At 46.3% G+C, this 6,854-nt stretch overlaps 1 protein-coding gene across 1 annotated transcript in view; it reads right to left on the reverse strand.

The window, feature by feature from the left end:
* LRRC1 (leucine rich repeat containing 1) overlaps window positions 1–6,854 on the reverse strand; it is a 119,459-nt gene that overhangs the window by 52,618 nt on the left and 59,987 nt on the right. The window lies entirely within an intron of this gene.

Genomic DNA, 6,854 nt, shown 5'->3' on the forward strand with positions numbered 1-6,854 from the left:
TGTGGCTCCATCCCGTGCCCACCCCACCTGGACAGCACCTGCCCCTGCTCTAGCCCAATTCCCTCCCTCACCACAGGGACCTTGATCTGCACCCCCACCATATACATTCCCATCTCCCGTGCCTTTCACCACTCTTCCCATCTCCCGTGCCTTCCACCACAACAGATTTACCAGCCAGACACTGCTCTTCAAGCTGCCAAGCTGGCTATTGGAAATCGAGTCAGTATCAGCCAATTTACCTCCTTAAAAATCAGCTATCGGCATTGGCTCAAAAAAGCTCTATTGGTGCACCCCTAACTGAAATGGCTATGGGTGTGTCTACATGAGATGCTACTGAGCAGTAACGAGTTACTGTGCAGTAGCTCATTACTACTGCGTAGTAGTGTATGAAAAAAACCATGTGGGGACAGTACTTATGCAAGTACTAAATGACTGTGCCGTAGCAACTGTGCAGTGTGCCGCTCACGTAGATGGGGCTAGTAAATACTAAACCAATTCAAAAGATCAGATCTTCAAACATATTCCATTTATGGACTACTGTGTTTTCCTGTTTTCCCCCATCACCAGAATAGCAGGAGAATCAGTATTTTATTTCAATATAGAAGTTTTATTATGAAAGTTAACACAAGAAAAAGAATCATATAAACTGTTGCATCTATTAAAGACCAGATATCACTACATCCATTCAGTGTTAAACAGAGATAGCAGTATTCCTGAAATAAACTTTTTCAAGTTCATTAACATTCAACTTTACTATTTAATGAACAGCTGTTTAAACCACATTGAGGGACCCACCTGAACCATGCGAATACGATAACGATGAGCTTGGGCATTAACACAAGACATGCATAAGACCAGATGAAAAAGTTTCACCTACGGGTGCACCGAAAAAGATTCTCTTGGTTGATACCGATAACTGATTATTAGCCAGCCATATCAGCCAATACTGATCCAATAGCCAATTTATAGGAGTGCAGCCGGGCAGTGTGGAGAGCAGAACCTTGCAGGTAAGTCTGTGGAGGGCAAGGAGCATGGGGGAGGGAAGTAGTGTGGGGGGCAGATGGAGGTCCCCATGCTGAGTGAGGGAGTAGGGCAGGGGCAAGCACTGCCCATTCAGGGAAGAAGTGAATAGGACCCCAGGGCCAGGGCAGGAAGTGAGACAGAGCTGTGGATAGTTCATCCAGGGCACAGGATTAGGGTGGGGCGGGGGGATGGCTTCCTGCTGCTGTGCGCACACCTCAGGGAGGCATAGGGGGGCATGTCGACCCCCCCCGATTTATGCACAAGGTGGAGGGCAGGCTGCCTACTGCAGGCTCAGGGATAGGGGTGGTACCAGGCTCTTCCCAGTTGGGGGCCTGGGCCAGGGCTGGGCTCACAGCAGATAGGAGGGGGAAGGGCTCAGCTGCCCAGGGCAGGCAACAGTGCTGGAAGGGGTGGTTATGGGGAGACTAAGGCAAACTTTGGGGTGGATATAGCCCCTCCCAACACCCTCCCTCCTTGCTCATGGTACTCTGCTCTGCTGCCTCTCCTTCAGAAGCCCCCATGGGTAGGAGACACGCAGCCAGCATACGGCTTCTGGAGCACAGGCAGCAGAGCAGAGGAATGCCTGAGCAGGGGTGGTGCTTTGAAAGGGAGCTATAGTCACCCCAAAAATTAGCCTTAGCCCCCCTCCACTCCCCGTAGCCCCCCCCCCCCCCCCCCAGCACTGCGGCCGTCACCTGCTCCACTCCTGCCCACTCCGAGCCCAGCCCTGACCTAGGCCCTCCCTCACTGGGAAGAGGCTGGCACCACCCCTGGACCTGAGCCCACAGCAGGCCTGCGCACAAAACCAGGAAGGCACATGCCCCACCATGCAGGGAGCCATCCCATTAGCCTTCTTTGCAACAAGGGCACACTGTTGGCTCATATTCAGCTTATTGTCCACTATAACCCCCAGGTCCTTTTCTGCAGAGCTGCTGCCCAGCCAGTCTGCCCCCAGCCTGTACTGATGCATGGGATTATTCCATCCTAAATGCAGGTCTTTGCAATTGTCCTTGTTGAACCTCATGAGATTTATTTTGACCTAATCCTCCAATTTGTCTAGGTCACCCTGAATCCTAGCCCCACCCTCCAGCATATCTACTACTCCTCACATCTTGGTGACATCTACAGACTTGCTGAGGGTGCACTCTATGCCATCGTCCAGGTCATTGATGAAGACCCCGAACAAAACCAGACCCACTCACTGGGCGCATGCATCTATATGTTCATTAATGTGCCTTAAATACTGCAAGTTTAGTTTGGTACTTGCTTAATAAAGTACTAACTATATGTGCAGTAACTAGAGTTACTGCACGGTTGCGCCAGCACATGGTTATTTCATGACATTTACTGTGCATTAGCCTAATAACACTGCAAAGTGGGTTATTAGCATGGTTTTTAACCACCATGCTACTGCACAGGTGTTATGAGGCTAATGTGCAGTAAGCATCTTGTGTGGAAGCGCCCACTAAGTATATCCCAGCCTGTGAGTCAGAGTCCTGAAGGATAATTAGTTAATCCAAAGAAACTTGAAAAGCTTTCACTGTAGATGACTTTACCCCACATGCATAGAAAAACAAACATAATAAAGAAAGCTGAGACCTTGGAGCAAGCATGACTACCATAGCTGTACAAATGGTATACAGGAGAACCTGGACATACTTTGGCTGTTTCTAGAAAAATCAGGGAACATGCTCCCTAAGCAAGCCCTTTTTTTCGTTCTGGGGTTCCTAACAGGACCAATCAAAGAACAAAAGCAACTGAAATACCAACTTTACAGATCAACTTGAACTGATTAAAGGATCTGGCCCAGGATAGGACTGACTGGGGTAACTCGTTTCTGCTTTTACCTCTGGCAGTGCAAAAATTGGATTGAATTGGTCTGCAGTACTATAAAAGTTACACAGGAGTAGACCCCAAAGCTCTCAAAACTTTTACCTAATACACCATTAAGAAGGCAGATCCTTCTTAGTGGTGTACGATTCAAAAGCTGATCTTGTGTGCAATTTAGCTATTATTTCTATGCTAGGTCTTCAAAAAGATTCTGTGATGTTCGATTGAAGTGGAAAAAGAAGAGTAAACCAACTACTGTGTAATAAAAGTGAGATGTGAGGGGACAGCGGTGAAGTGAAGTCACTGTGAACCACTGTCCTTCCCTGAAGATGAAGCTGCATTTGGTAACTTTTCTTGGCATGGTTCCAAGACCAAAAAACCCCCTGCCAGGTTCAATGAAGATCTGTGCCCTTCACTGGTTAGATTAATACGTTGTGCAGGCTACAAGGTTGGTTGAGAGACATTAACTCCTTCAAATTCTTCCAAAATAAAACTAAAAGGAATTCTTTCTAGTGTCAGCCTCAATATGATTAGATTACTTACTCTATTAATTTAATGATTTATAATTAGAGCTACTGAACTATTGATTCAGTTGTAGTTATGACCTCTATTTGATCACAATATTGTTAAATATTTAATTAGTTTGTTAAAACTGCAGTGAATTAACTCAGTATTATACTTGCCTAAATGTATACATGTCTGTTCATCCTTTAAGAAGATCTATAAAAAGTATGTAGGGCTGGTATATCAAATTGAAATGTGGATCACAACCCAGATGGCACAAACTCAGATTAGATCGGGGTGGAGAAAATACAGCCCACAGGCCGGATCCAGCCTGCCAACTGAGTGTATCCAGCCCATGGCAGTGCCCCATCCCCCTGGTGTCCCGCATGGGGCCGGCCCTGCCTGCTCCCACCCAGGGCACATGCCACGCTCCTACTGGTATCTACCCTCGTCTTGGCCAATGCTCACGGCTTTCCATCAGTGCTACTCCCACAGCCACCTAGGTACTGCTCACCTAACCCCACCTCCAGCAGCTCATCCTCCTCTTCTTCTTGCCCCTGCTGTGCCACTCTGGGCAGGTGGTAGCTCAGGAAAGCCATGGGGACATGTGCTGGGAACCATACATGCAGCCACGTAGGGGGAAGCTGCAGCCAGACAGCTCCTACTCCAGTTCACAGAGCTCCAGCTCCAGCTTCCAGCCACCTTGCACCCACTCTGCCTGCCTGGCTGGGCATGTGGTGTTAGGCTCGTGTCCCCATAGCTTCCCTGCACTACCTGCTGCCCAGAGAAGTGCAGCAGGGGCAGGAGGAGGAGGGGGTGCCACTACAGGCAGAGGAAGACAAGCAGTACCTGAGCAACTGCAGGACAGCCCTGATGGAAAACTGTGCGCATTAGCTGAGAAGGATGCAGGCAGAAGCGTGGCACGGGCTGCCCCAGTCAGGAGCGGACAGGGCTCAGCTCCATGTGGAGCACTGCAGAAGCAGCCACAGGCTGGATGGGTGTCGGGGGAGGGGTAGCAGACCGCACCACCACCACACCACCTGGGGAGCTCTGCTGTATGAGCCCCCAGGACCTAGTGTTTAGGCAGCCCCCGCACACACCCACATCCAGATACAATATACAGAAGTAAGACTTTATTTTGAGGTATTATGAAATCACCTCTGTAGAGACTACTCAAAAAAACATAAATCAAAATTATTTTTTTAAATAAAATTAAAATAAGTTATAGCATGTGTTTGATTTTTAGTATATGATTTGGTTTTTTATCTATAATTTATTAAAATGTATCTTCTGAAAGATTGTGTGTGCAGCATTCAACAACTCACCAAATCTCGTTAAATGGCCCCCCAGCTGAAATAATTGTCCACCCCTAGGTTAGATATTTGTAAGGCACTTGAATATGGATTTGGATGCAGGGCCAAGTCTCTCCCAGCCTCTTCAACCAGAAGGGCATAAAATGGTATAATTTCCACGCTCAAGTTCCTATATTATGCCCACATCCTGGAAACGGGGGACTTCTGGTCACCCTCTCTTAAAAAAGGGCAAACCAGAAGGAGAAGGTACAGAGGACAGCAAAAAAGATTATCAACAGACTGAAATGGCTTCCATATAAAGAGAGACTTAAAAGGATTAGCGGTGTCAGCTTGGAAGAGAGATGACTAAAGGGAAGACATTATGGAGATCTATAAAAGCATGGCTAATGTGGAAAAAGGTGAATAAGAAACAATTATTTACTGTGTCTCACTACAAGAACTAGGAGACTCTTGAGGAAATTATAAAGCAGCAGGTTTAAAATAAACAAAAGGAAGCAAGGTTTTCTTTATTCACATATAACATCTAATGGAACTCAGCCAAAAATATGTGGAAAGGAAACCAAACAGGTTCAAAAAGGAATTAGACAAACACATGGAAGTACATGAGGAGCTATTAAATACAAGTCAGAGATGAACCTATCGGTAAGCCAGCTCTTCTGAGAAGGCATATAGCAAAGACTCTGCCCAACTTTGCAAGAAACTATCCATCATTTCCAAAACAAGCCGACACACGAGGAAACTACAGGACACTTGAATGGCTTTTTCCAGATAAGAAGTCACTCAGCAGCGTATAACACTGACTGATAATGAATAAATACACTTCTGGGTATAAATTTTACTTCTGCTATGTTAACATTGTAGTTAGGTAATTCCTGGACAGGCTGTACAAGGGAAGGTAGAACAATGCTCTTCTTAGGGCAAGAGTTCACTTTTTTCCCCTCAATTTTGGCTGTGTTCTAAATTAAGAAAAGTCCCAACATGCTATTTGGCATGACCTGAGCAAGTCTTATCTATGGAAACTGCTTTGATATCTTGGTAAAAAAAAAAAAATAAAAAAAAAAATCACAGGTTCAGATGGTGGATGATATGCTCCTTCCAAGGCCCATTCCCTTGGAGAGAATTACCATTTCTTCTCCATTACCTCCAGCTATCATCTAGTTCTGATCACCTGGTCAGAGTGATGAGTAAAAATTTGATTTTTTGCATTCACGAGCTGAGGAAGAGGAAGACAGGCAATGCAGCCCTGCCCTTAAGATGATAGAGTGAGATGTTGAAGAGATAACAGGAATTACTGGGTAAAACCCTTGTGAACTCTGATTAATTGAATGCGTCTGTGCAGGAAAGCAATATTGCCCAATACAGTTCATTAAGCATTGGGTTTTGCTTGACACTCCATTTGTTTTCTTTCAATTTATGTTAACATTCTTCAGAGATGAACATGACTTGCCTTCCACCCAGACTTATGATTTACTTCCCTGGTGCCATATGCTCACTCATCCTGAAACCATGCATCACTGGGTGTGGCACGGTGCACTGCGGGTCAGTTCTTCCAATTCAGAGCTCTGATCAGCATTTCTCAGACATATAGGACAGAATTCTCTTTTTCCTTAAGGCCAATACTGCTATGATTCTGTAAGCCACCCTGAGCAATTTGGTGTCACGTTAGTATCTCCCAGTTGGAAATACTGAGTTCCTGACTAGTATGAAGGTACCTATATTTAGGGCCTTGTTACACGGTAATTTTGGGTGGCTCCTGCTCCTGCTGCTCTCTGGGTGGGCTCAGCTTTGAAAAGAGCAGCAGCCTGGCAGCAGTTGCTGGACAAGCAGGTTAATCCTACCTGCCTACTCCCCTGTGATAGACAGATGAGCAGCAACAAATAGGGGTGGGGAGGCAGAAGGGAACCCTGAGAAGCCCCAGGGCCAGGGGGTAATCCCAGGATGGGGTGTGTGGGGAGAGATTCTTCTTTTTCATCCTCTAAGCCCTGCGTGGCCTGAACATGTGACTGCTCCAAACTCAAGCTAACATTAACACCAATCAATATTTGTGTCCCGCACAGTGTATAACAAGGCCTTTACTTTCCACCAGTAACACCAGGGTGGGAGAGGGGTAAATCTCACTCAAAGGCAAATGCAGCCCAGGGACACTACAGGGAAATCAGAAAGATGGAGTCAGAGTTCCTGCTG

This window comes from Alligator sinensis, unplaced genomic scaffold, assembly GCF_000455745.1.
Source record: "Alligator sinensis unplaced genomic scaffold, ASM45574v1 scaffold1012_1, whole genome shotgun sequence".
In the NCBI taxonomy this organism is placed as follows: Eukaryota; Metazoa; Chordata; order Crocodylia; family Alligatoridae; genus Alligator; species Alligator sinensis.